This window comes from Rousettus aegyptiacus, unplaced genomic scaffold, assembly GCF_014176215.1.
Source record: "Rousettus aegyptiacus isolate mRouAeg1 unplaced genomic scaffold, mRouAeg1.p scaffold_m13_p_1, whole genome shotgun sequence".
Lineage (NCBI taxonomy): Eukaryota > Metazoa > Chordata > Mammalia > Chiroptera > Pteropodidae > Rousettus > Rousettus aegyptiacus.
In genome coordinates, this window is record NW_023416284.1 from 94,513,957 (window position 1) to 94,527,027 (window position 13,071).

Here is a 13,071-nt window from a genome sequence, read left to right on the forward strand (position 1 = left end):
AAATTAACAAGAAATAAGACTCGTACAGACTTTGAGAATTGCCAAGAGTATAAACCACCGGTCCCTGAAATCCTGTGGAAAACTAATAGTACAATGGAAATAAAACACAAAATAGTAAGTCCCCATTATTGCAAGTAAGTCAACATCACACTAATTAGGTCAGGAGTGAAGTTGAGATGATGCCAAGGTTGGCGTGAAAGTTCAGCAGGTGTTAGGAGAATTTACCCTGGTGTAAAGCCTGATGTAGGCTCCCTGTTTACTAGTTCTGGATGAGAATGTTCTGGCTGCTGCCTCTGTTCACCTGTTGCCCTGGGTGGGGGTGGGGAGCACTGGCCTTCCTTCCATCCTGGATCCCTAGGTTCCCATACCCTGACATCAACCCCATCCAGAGACAAAGCTAGAAAAGGAGCCAACTTTAGGTTCCGGCACCACTGCCTCCACCACTCCCTACCCTCCCCCAAAACTTGTAGGATTCTATAGAACAGTTTTAAGGGCTAAATTCAACCAGCTGGCCTATACTCAGGGACTCTTCTGCTAAGTGAAGTGAGGCATGCCTGCACCGTTGCCCAGGTTCTGCCAGACATGGTTGCTACTAACTTTACAGGTATTAATTCCATTATTATTATAACATGAGGCTGGGGCTATGATGATTATCTTCATTCTACAGGTGAGGAAACAGAGACCCAAAGAAGTTAAGTAGCTTGCCCAGGGTCATACAGCTAATGAGGCAGAGCCAGGATTCAGATCAAGATCTGACTGAGTCTGACACTCCACACTCTTAAATGGAGATCAAAGACAGTAAGCGGACAGGTGTCCAGAGTAATGACCCTAGACCTCTGGGGACTGCTGCCAGGTGGACAGTCACTTTAAAATTGTAGGTGGCACAAAAGCCTTCTGGATGTATGGTCTATGAAGAAAGCAAGATTTCAGCAGCTGTGACACATACCCTGTTAGTCCCCATCTACTAATGCATGCTCAGTGTGGGTATCATGCACTTGTGAGCCAGAGGGCAGCCTGATGCGAGCCTCACTTTGGTCTTCCTCCTCCATTTCTTCACACCTCCTGTGGAGGCGGCCTCTCCTAAAAGGCTGATCACTCTCCCCCTGAGATTATACTCTCTGCAGGCCATGTCTAAGTTTGGGAGCCCAGTAGTTGCTGACTTCTCTAAAAACAGCCTACCTGGTGAAGAAAACGAATGTACAATCTGGAGTCAAAGGTGTGAATTCTGGCATTGCTATTCCCAATGTGAGGCCCTGAGAGCTCCTTTGAGCCTCAGTTTCTCCAGGTATGCAATAAGGACTAGGAATAAAGAATGTGACAGAGTGACAGAACCACTACTCAATAAATGCTGGCTATTATTAGTGTCAAAATACCCAGGAGGAAAGCCTCATCTTGGAGTTTGAGAATTTCCTCCATGGATGACTTTGAATGTTTCCTCAGTCTCTCATCACCCTCTTCTTTGTAAATAGTTCCTCATTTGTACAGTCCAATCCGTTTCTACATAAAGCAGGTTGGTTACCTTGCCAGTGTGGGACCACTTTTACCCAGAAAGTAATAGGGCTCTCACTAGTTAATGACAGCCCCAGCAGTTCCTGTTCAAGGGGACTCTCTGAATTAAGGGAGCAGAGAACTGTGCTAGGATGGAGCTGCTCAATTCAGGAAACACCTCTTGTCCTAATTATGCTAAAGGAAGGTGCATTATAACTGTGATCACATCAGGAATTCTGTCATATCATGCAGGTCACCAGAAATGTTTTGGAATGAGGAATCACTAAGCATTCTGAGAGAAACATGAAAGACAACTTTAGGACTAAATGGCCCCAAAGCCTTGAGATGAAACTTACAAGAGCAAAGAAGAGAAATGGGGCCTTTAAACTCTGGAGAAATGAGGTATGTCACAATGAGTGCAGCACTCACCGAGTGTCAGAAAGGACCAGATACCTAGTTTATATTCTGTTCTACCATTCTCCTCTTGGGGGAGAAAGGTCAGTCCATCTAAATCTCTTGTGCCCAATGTTTATTTGTCCAGAGATGCGAAAAGAAGTTTTCTTCTTCTGCCGTAATCAGTAAAAATTAAACGTGAATGGGCCCTGTCTGGAGTTTGGGGATCAAGTTGATCTCATTCAGTGAAAGACTATTCAGTTCTAACAGTGACTGAACTATTGATCTGGGTAACGACATAGATGAGTCTCAAAAACGTTATTCTGAGTAAAATAATCCAGGCACAAAAGAGCACCTACTGTATGGTCTATTTGTATTAAACTGCAAAACAGGCAAAATTAATCTGTGGGGGATAAAAATCAGCACAGTGGTTGCCTATGAGGAAGGAATGACTGGACTTGAAGAATGAGGAACTCTCTGTGGGAGACTCTTCATCTTAATCGAAGTGGTACTTACGTGAATGAATACACCAATAAAAGCTCACTAAATTCTATTCTTTATTTATATAATATTTTCATTTTTTGATTACAGTTGGCATACAATATTATATTCGTTTCAGGTGTATAACACAGTGATTAGAGACGTATATAACTTATGAAGTGATCACCCCAATAAATCCAGTACCCGTCTGACACCACACATAGTTTACAATATTATTGTCTATATTCCTCATACTATACTTTACACCCCCGTGACTGTTTTATAACTACCAATTTGTACTTCTTATTCCTTCTTCTTCTTCACCTATTCCCCAAACTCCCTCCTATCTAGAAACTATCAAAATGTTCTCTGTATCTATGAGTTTGTTTTTGTTTTGTTTGTTTGTTTTGTTCTTTAGATTCTACATGTAAGTGAAATCATATGACATTTGTCTTTTTCTGTTTGACTTACTCCACTCAGCACAATACCTTATAGGTCCATTCACGTCATTGCAGGTGGCAAGATTTCTTTCTTTTGTTATGGCTGAGTAATATTCCATTGTACATATGTATCACCTCTTTTTTATCCGCTCTTCCATTGTTGGACACCCAGGTTGCCTCCATATCTTCGCTGCTATAAATAATATTGTAATGAACATATGGATTTACATGCCCTTCAAAGTAATATTTTGAGTTTCTTCAGTTAAATACCCAGAAGTGAGATTACTGGGTCCTTCTTTGTCTTTTGTTATAGCCTTGGTTTTAAAGTCTACTTTCTCTGGTATAAATATTGCTACCCCAGCTTGTGTGTGTGTGTGTGTGTGTGTGTGTGTGTTTATTTACATGAAATATTTTTTCCATCTCTTTACTTTCTGTCTTTGTGTGTGTTTCAATCTGAAGTGAGATTCTTGTAGGCGGCATACATAAGGGTCTTGTCTTCTTATCCATTCAGCCACCCCATCTTTTGATTGCAACATTTAATTCTTATTCATTTGAGGTACTTGCTGATAGATATGTAGGTATTGCCATTCTTTATTTATATTTTGATACACATATTTTTCTTCTTCTTAAAGAAATCCCTCCAACATTTTGTGTAATAGTGGCTCGGTGGTGATGAACTCCTTTATCTTTTTCTTGTCTGGGAAGCTCTTTATCTGTCTTAAGATTCTAAATGATAGCTGTGCTGGATAGAGTAACCTTGGTTGTAGGTCCTCACTTCTCATCATTTTGAACGTTTGGCGCCAGTCCCTTCTGACCTGCAGAGTTTCTTTTGAAAACTTCCCTGACAATCTTCTGGGCGCTCCCTTGTAGGTAACTAATTGCTTTTCTCTGGCTGCTTTTAAGATTCTTTCTTTGTATTTAACCTTTGGCATTTTCATTATGATGTGTCTTGGTGTGGGCCTCTTTGAGTTCATCTCGTTTGGGACTCTCTGAGCTTCCTGGGGTTGTATGTCTATTTCCTTTACCAGGTTAGGGAAATGTTCTGTCATTATTTGTTCAAATAGGTTTTCAAAATGTCTTGCTCTCTCTTCTCTTCTGGTACCCCTATGATGTGAATGTTGTTATGCTTGACGTTGTCCCAGAGGGCTCTTAAACTATCTGCAGGTTTTTGGAATATTTTTTCTTGTTGCCGTTCTGATTGGGTATTTTCTGCTAGCTTATGTTCTAAATTGCTGATTTGATCCTCTGCTTCATTTACTCTATTGTTGATTCTTTCTAATATATTCTTCATTTCTTTTATTATAGTCTTCATTTCTGACTGGTTATTTTCATGTTTTCTATCTCTATTTTTATGTTTTTTATCTCTTTGTTAAAATTCTCACTGACTTCATCTACTCTTTTCTAAGTTCATTGAGCCACCTTATAATCAGCATTTTGAACTCTGCATCTGGTAGATTGCTTGTCTCCATTTTTTTAAAGTTATTTCTCTGGAGCTTTGTTCTGTTCTTTCCTGTGGGACTTTTCTTTGTTTCCCCATTTTGGCTGCCTATGTTTGTTTGTATGTATTAGGTGGGGCTGCTAAGTTCCTAGTGTTAGTAGAGTGGCCTTAAGTAGTAGGTGTCCTGTGGGACCTAGTAGAGCAGTCTCCCTGGTCACTGAGCCAGGTGCTCCAGGTATGTCCCTTGTATGGATTGTGTGTGCCCTCCTGTTGTAGTTGAGCCTTGGTTGCTGTTTCCATTTCAGGTGGAGGGTTTGACCCTCGGGCCAATTGGTCTAAATTGTACTCTTAAGATCTGGACGTTTAATTGTGTGACCATTATTCCTTAATTAAGAAAAAGATATTTCAGTACTAATATTCTCGTTTCCTCTTAGTGGTTACCTAGGTGTTTTAAAGGGGAAATGCTGTCAAATGTGTACTACACATATTCATGTGGATTCTTATGCAACTAGAAAGACACACCTACTCCCTTCTCCATTGCTTCACTACTGGCCCTTGACAGAGTCTAAATCCTTATATGCAGTGGTGTTCTGGTAAGTGTTTAATAACTGGCTCTCTAGGGGAAAAAAAGTTCTGATTTATAGCATTTGCCGACTCATGTGGTATAAATACTGTCACCATGGATGATTTCAAGCTGGTAACATGATATCACTGAGCATGGCCTTGGAAAGAGATTGGCACAATTGACTTTTGGAAGCCAGTAGGAGCCAGTCTTTATTTCAAAACTTCAGGGGAGTCTTGGCAGAGCTGAGGGAGCAGCCGTTAAGCAGTGTGTAGCTTTGGAGGAAACAACCATTTCCTATTAGCTTGAATGTGGAGGATGGCAGGAAGGAACGGGCACTGCCCCCAAGTGGTCATGTGAAATACTGACCCCAGTCATGCAATATATGGCAGTTTGACAACTGTGTAGCTGGGATTAGCAACCTGTTGGCAGCATCAGGAATTTTCAATGAAAATATGAATTGTTTCATTTAAAATTCCTGAATTCCAATTTCTCCTGGGGGACAACAAAGAAGAAAACCTGGCACGGCAGGGCCCGCATGCCCTCCTGATACGAACAGGTCATCGTGGAGTAAAAGCTGCCCCGGTTAGAAGGGCATAGATTTTCCACCTGTCTCCATGTCTAAGAACACATCTGCTGTTGCAACCAGTTATGTCACCTGCATGGTTCTAGTTGGCAATTGAGTTTGTAGATCCTTATTTTGACTGTGCCATCTCTGAAAATTCATTTGGCTTCTATTTGGCTTCTGGTAGAATAGTGTGTGTGTGTGTGTGTGTGTGTGTGTGTGTGTGCGCGCGCGCCTGCTGGTGAGATAAAGAATATCCATGTACATCCACAATTCCCCCAGTTACAGGAACAGACTTGACATCTTAAGGTATCCATGCTCACTCTGGGTATTTTTGGTCCACCGAGGAACAACAGAACCTGGCTAGGATGTTGCCTGGACCACTTATTCCCAATCCTGGCTGAACATTAGAATTACTTTTAATTAAAGAATTAAAAAAAAAAAAAAAAAAAAAAAACCCCCGAAGGCCCAGGCCTCAGCCCAGACAGTTAATTAAGAATCTCTGATAGAGGATGGGGTAGTAGAGGACATCCAATCAGAATGGCAACAAGAAAAAATATTCCAAAAAACTGCAGATAGTTTAAGAGCCCTCTGGGACAACGTCAAGCATAACAACATTCACATCATAGGGGTACCAGAGGAGAAGCGAGAGCAAGACATTTTGAAAACCTATTCGAAGAAATAATGACAGAACATTTCCCTAACCTGGTAAAGGAAATAGACATGCAACCCCAGGAAGCTCAGAGAATCTCAAACGAGATGAACTCAAAGAGGCCCACACCAAGACACATCATAATGAAAATGCCAAAGGTTAAATACAAAGAAAGAATCTTAAAAGCAGCCAGAGAAAAGCAATTAGTTACCTACAAGGGAGTGCCCAGAAGATTGTCAGGGAAGTTTTCAAAAGAAACTCTGCAGGTCAGAAGGGCCTGGCACCAAACGTTCAAAATGATGAGAAGTGAGGACCTACAACCAAGGTTACTCTATCCAGCACAGCTATCATTTAGAATCTTAAGACAGATAAAGAGCTTCCCGGACAAGAAAAAGATAAAGGAGTTCATCACCACCGAGCCACTATTACACAAAATGTTGGAGGGATTTCTTTAAGAAGAAGAAAAATATGTGTATCAAAATACAAATAAAGAATGGCAATACCTACATATCTATCAGCAAGTACCTCAAATGAATAAGAATTAAATGTTCCAATCAAAAGACGGGTGGCTGACTGGATAAGAAGACAAGACCCTTATGTATGCCGCCTACAAGAATCTCACTTCAGATTGAAAGACACACACAGACAGAAAGTAAGGTATGCAAAAAGATATTTCATGATGGTCCTAGAGAGTATTTTGCTGAGTGGACTAAGTCAAATAGAGAAAGACAAATGCCATATGATTTCACTTACATGTGGAATCTAAAGAACAAACAACAATGACAAAACAAACAAACAAACAAACAGAAATAAACTCATAGATATAGAGAACATTTTGAGGGTTACCAGATGAGAAGGTGTTTGGGAAGGGTCAGATTAAAAGGGGGAAGGGATTAATAAGTACAAATTGGTATTTACAAAATGGTCATGGAGATATAAAGTAAAGCATAAGGAATATAGTTAATAATATTATAATAACTATGTATGGTATCGGAGGGATACAAGAATTATTGGGGTGATCACTTTATGAGTTATTTAGAATTCTAATCATCGTGTTGTATACATGAAACTAATATAATATTATATGCCAACTACAATTGAAAAATAAAAAATATTATTTAAAAAAATTCTCTAAGGATGGATTCTGGAAACAAAATGTTTTAGAGAAACTCTATAGATGAAGATTCCAACGTGCACCTTTTAAAATTTTACCAATTTATAGTTTGAAAGGAAGGCACCACTTTTTCTTTGGACTAAGAGAGAAGTCACAGATAGCATCAGTTTAAGTTCTCTTCCTATCCCAGGTTGTAGCTCCCAATTCTACCTCTACTAAAGGGCAAGGCAGTAAGAGAGGTGTGGCTTACTCCCTCTCGTCCTGCTGGGGACCAAGTAGAAGCTGCATCTTGTCCAGGAGGGAAGAGTTTGAAGCAGGGACCAGAGGCAGAATGGACTTTCGCTCAGAGTGAAGCTGAGTCCTGGAGTTTCTGTCTTGTGAGAGCTTGGGAGAGACAGAAAGTAAAAATTCCCCTTGATTTCTTCCATGATATTTATTGAACATCTGCTATGTTCCAGATGGTGTTGTAGATGCTGAGGCTATAGTAGTAAGCAAAATAGGCAAGAACGCCTGCCTTCATGGAGCTAACATTCTAGTAGGGGAGACAGATAATAAACATAGCAAAGAAATCAGTATATCAGAAAGTGAGAAAAATAAAGCAAGGAGAAAGACTAGGAATGCGTGGTGGTGTTGATGTAGAACCGGACAAGTTTCCCTGAGTGGATGGGGAGACCAAACCCTCTACCGAGAGAAGAAGGTCCTTTGGTGGAGAGTGTAGAAAGAATTTAACACACACGCCAAAGTTAGAGTCAAAGGAAAGTTTATTAGAAAAGGGGTGATATTCCACAGACAGGTCTCCTCTCAGACACAGAGAGTGAGAGGGACAGTGAGAAAGACAGAATAAAGGCACTGAGAGGGACCCAGAGTATTCAGGGAATTCAGTTTATATATCATTCTTTAGAACCCGTGAGCCATAGTTTAAAAGACTTTGTTAAGCCATTTCCTTTGATATGGACATACAGCAAGGAAGGGGAAGAGTATGTAATGTGAAAAGGTAAGGATATTTAGAGTGAAAGGCCTGCTGGCAGTTCCCAGCCTTTAATTCATAGGTTCCCTATGTTTTAGCCATAGGGAATGACTCTTGGTTCCTGATCCCCCTTAACAGGCGTGGGGAATGGTTTGTTAGTAATCCAAACAGACATTTTCCTTTGTTCTGAAGGTGTCCTCCTGGCCTAGCTGCAGTCTGATCAGCATATTGCAGTCTCTGATTGTGGCTTGATTAAAAATTTAATTCTCTCGCCTCCTACCTACGTTAGTGTTACGGTTTGAAGGGTATATTGGGATGAGGAAAGGCTTTGGTGAGAAGGTAACATTTAAGTAAAGATTTGAAGAAGGTGAGAGGGTGGGCTATGCAGATATCTGGCAGAACAGAGTTGTAGATAGAAATGGCAAGTGCAAAGGCCCTGAGGTGGGAATGTGTCTGGCAAGTCAAAGGGCAGGAGTAGGCCAAGTGTCCGGAGCAGATTGAGAGAGGGGAAACTGGTGGAAATGAGGCCAGGGAGTTGGGCCTTGTAGGCCATTGGCTATGGACTTGGCTGTGACACCCAGTAAGACATAAACTAGATATATTTCTCCCGTAGACCAGAGGAAGCTGGCCTCTAAAAAATGTCAAGAAACTGAAGCTAGAGTGGGCATTCGGCCAGCAAATCTTTCTGATTTGCCTTGTGAGGGACTGGGACTGTGATGAGGATGGGTTGGTGCCTCACTCACACTGGAGCATGGAGCCCTGAGGTGGGTAGAAAACTGAAGAGTGTGTTCTGACTTCGAGGGGTGGGGAGAGGAGGGGGAGACAGGGCTGGGGCTCGACGGAACCTGGCGAGAGTGGACAATGAGGTTAGGGGACACCAAAAGCCAAACTCACTCTCCCACAACCCCTTCCTACATGCTCAGAACTCACGAAAGATTTGTGGAGGGCCTGCTGCGTGGCAGGCACTGTGCTAACACCAGGACACAGGCCCTCTCGGGGTCTTGTAGGACTTAGGCCTCAGGCAGGGTTTATGAGTATCATTTGTCACCTTTCCTCCAAGTTTTGAGCACAGGCGCTATGTGCTGAAAGAACGAGGGGGGAACCCTGATGGGAAGGAAGGAAGGAATCTTGTAGTTTTTTATGGGAGAACTGGATTTTAGTGGCCTACGTGTGGTTGGTTATATAATAATTCTCCTGGAATGTATGTAAAAGAGGAGCTTAGAGAAGGTGTATTAATGGTGGACTTGCAGGCAGAGAACGGCTTCTGCTATTGTGCAGGAAGATGGGAAGAAGTGGCTCAGGCTGGGAGGTGGGCCATGGGAGAAAGGTTACCAGTGGGCAGGGCAATTGGCTGACTGTGTAAGAACAATTGGTTCTCTTACTCTTCTTGGAAATCTGTTGATTCTCTCCAAGCAACTCATGTTTCTTTATGAGCTGCTGTGAAGGACTCAGTGGTCCTGAACAGCCCATGGCTCTTTGGAGATAAAAGGAACCTGACCTGGGGGTGGGAGGTGGGGGCGTGTGTGAGGTCCTGTATGCTGGCCTTGGGCTGGCACTCTGGGTGCCTTCTCAGGCACAGCTTGGCACCATTCCTGGCCTGGGCTTGCCTCGCTGCCTCCCTTCTGGCGCCTTCCTGACCAGATCCTGGCCTTAACTCTGCCAGGCCCGCTCTCCTCCCCCAGAAACACAATCTATCCCTCTGCCCCCGCCCCGCGCCACCCCCCCATCGCCCCGCCTCACCTCCTGGGGGCATGGCTCCTGCCTCCTACACTGTTGGCTGCTATAAATAGCCCTGCTGCTATTTCACATACAACCCTCCCTCTCTTTTCCTGTTTCCCGGGACACCTCCCTCAGTCCCACCTGCTGTCTGCCTCTGATGACCGTGAGTTCTTCCTGAACAGTAGGGTGGACGCCAGGGCAAGCCTTGCCCAATCCCTGAGAATGCCAACTTTGAAACTAGATAGTTCACATGCTGCAGAAGAAGAAAGCTGTTTACGTTCTTCGCTGACGTCCTCTCGGCCACCCACGTCAGGGGTGACTCATTTGCTGTCTTGTCTTTCTGCTGTCTTTACACCCTTGAGCAGACTCCCTGCCTGGGCAGCCAGCCCTCAACTGGGGAAGGTGGAGTTTTGTCTCCCTGTGTTCTTCACAGAGCTGAATGGTTCTGACTAATTACAGCCCTCAGTCTGACCACACAACTTAGGAACATCTAGACCATAAAGGGGCCAGGACATATGGAAGCCAAAATATGGGAAGTGTCCTGGAAAAGGTGAAGGGAAGGAAGGCAGGTGGCTGCCTGAAGCCTGGACCCACACCCGCTAAAGGGGCAGCCCCAAGTCCTCCCAGAAGACAGTCTCAGCAATAGTGAGAGTGTGGCAGAGGGGAAATTCTGACTGTGTAAGGGAGGGGACAGTCCAGAGAAGTCTGAGAGGGAGGCTAGCTTTTTTTAGCTTTCCCCCTCCAAGTCAGGGACTGGTGACGAAGGCCCACTCCTCTCATTGGTACTGGTGGCATGGTCTCTGCTCACCATGTGACTACCCAGACAGCTCCTGCCAGGCAGTAGGGGCTGAGAGGGAAGGGAGGGCGGTGAGGCTGGCATGGGGAGGGGTGTCAAGCACCACACAAGCCACAGGAACAGGCTTCGGCTGGCTGCCTGCATCGTCCCTGGAGCCACTTCGTCCCTTGATCACAGGCCTGTCTGTCACAGGCCATCAAGCTCTCCAAAGGTACTGTGCTTGGCTAAGGCTAGAGACCAGCAGGTGAGGCAGAGCTGAGAGTGAGGGGGAGCCTCTGGGGACACACCAGGCCAAGCTTGTCCCCTCCCAGGCCTTGGCTCACTGGGGATAAATGTTTCCCTGGGAGTTCTCATTGTCCCCTGAAAGAGCTACACCTTCATGAACCCCTAGAGATTCCCTGCACACACACACACACACACACACACACACACACACACACACACTCATGCACACATGCACACAACATATACCACATACACCACACACATCACATACACACGCCACACATATGATACACACCACACACATACACATGCTACATGCACATGTCACATACCCACACATCACACACATGCATACACACCACATATACATCACATACACCACATATATGCATACATCACATGTACCACATGTATACACACATCACATACACACACCACATACAAAACCCACATACATGTGCACACCCTGCATACACATGCACCACACATACCACACATACACACACCACACACATACATACCGCACACACACACATATACACATACCACATACTCACATACAAACCACACACACTCACAGCACATAGGTCCCTAATTCTGACAGTTCCACCCTGGCAGCCTCAAATGCCCCCTGCTGCCCCAAGGCTCTCAGCGAGAGGCCTTTCGGGTGCCCCCAGTCTGCTCACAAGCTCCCTGTGCATCCTAGGGCAGAGCTTTCTTCTCAGCCCTGTGACTGCCCAGCCCCACAGTTTGTGCTTGGGCGTCTTTCCCTCCCTCCCTCCTCTCTCTTTCCCCCTGTCTGGGCTGCAGAGAACTGAGCATTTCCATTCTCCCTAGGGCTTGAAAGCAGAGGGGGGAAAGTATGAGGCTTATCAATGTCAAGGACCCCAAGAGCCCTGCAATGGAGACGTTGCCCGCACTCAGAGGGGACGTGTTCATAACCATCAGATCAGGGGCTCCTCTGTTTAAAATTCTGTATATGCTCTTCCACCACATAAGCACCTCAATCAACTTTGCAGACAAATCCTGCCAGGGCCTTCAGCCTATGCCCTGCCATTCATGCTCCAGCCCCTGGGCACCCTGATGTGCTGGACTCCCTGCTCTTCTTCCTGGTCTTGCCCCGGTCTCTCAAGCCCACACCCCTTTGCACATGCTGTTCCTTCTGCTTTGAATGCATTTTCTTATCTTGTCCACTGGAGAGTTAATTCATCCTTCATCTTTCGGGTCGCCTCTGCTAGAAAGCTCTTTTTTTTCTTTTCTCTCTCTCTTTTGTTTTTCAATATCTTCAATAGGTTTTATTTGTCTCCATGAAAAGTCTGAACTTTAAACAGTTTCTTGGACTGGGGGCTCATATCCATGAGCTCTTTCAACTTTAACATCTGTCTCATTCTCAGTAGCCTTTCCAGAGCTGCTACCTTCATTATAAAACTCCATGAGTTTTTCTAATTCAAAGTTGGGCTTCTTCAGCATTTTGACTTTTCTAGTAGAAATATCATGGAGTGTATAAATAGATTGGCAAGTCATTTTTTATGTCTCTTCCAGTGTTTCTGGAATCAATTTACTGACTACTTCTTTCAAGTCATTGGTGCCGTTTGGGTCATGATTTCTATCGTCTTCTTCCGGATTTGGTGGACCTGTTGATGCTGAGCGTAAGAGTTCTTCCGAATCTGATTGCGGTGTTTTTTAGTAAAACCAGGACAGAACAGATGAAGCAAGTAACCACCCTTGATGTCAACATGAGCTTCAGTCATGGTCTGCCAGTTTTTGACCGTGGAACTCATTTTGTTATGGGTGAGGTCCATGACATGGAAATGAGTTAGGCAGTTTTGCCCTGAACATCCTTAGTAATTAGCTTAAAATTTCTACATGCAGTCTTGTCATTCTGCAGATCGGCTAGGCTCACTTCAAAAACATGACTCTTGAGACTATTAGATGCAATTTTGAAACCCTGAGTTCTTGCGACTAGTGTTTTCCCAGTATTTCTTAAACTGAGCATAGCTGCTGCTTTCGCATCGGACCGATATTTCTTAGAAAATGGGCCGCCTACTTTTTTCTTGACTCCCTTTTTGCCACCTTTTGTAGGGCACTTGTTCTTGCCAACCTCCGTGGCGCCGCCTAGAGAGCCAAAAGGCTAGGAAGCCTTAGCAGCAGCACCCTCTGTTTTCTGCAGACTTCGATGCCCCTCCTTTGGGTGTTCACGACTCACTTGTTCCAAGAATTTCCCACCATATT

The 13,071-nt window shown here is 44.1% G+C and overlaps 1 pseudogene; it reads right to left on the reverse strand.

The window, feature by feature from the left end:
* Positions 1-11,832: 11,832 nt before the first annotated feature.
* Positions 11,833-12,850, reverse strand: LOC107514702 (annotated as a pseudogene).
* Between the last annotated feature and the right edge of the window lie 221 nt (positions 12,851-13,071).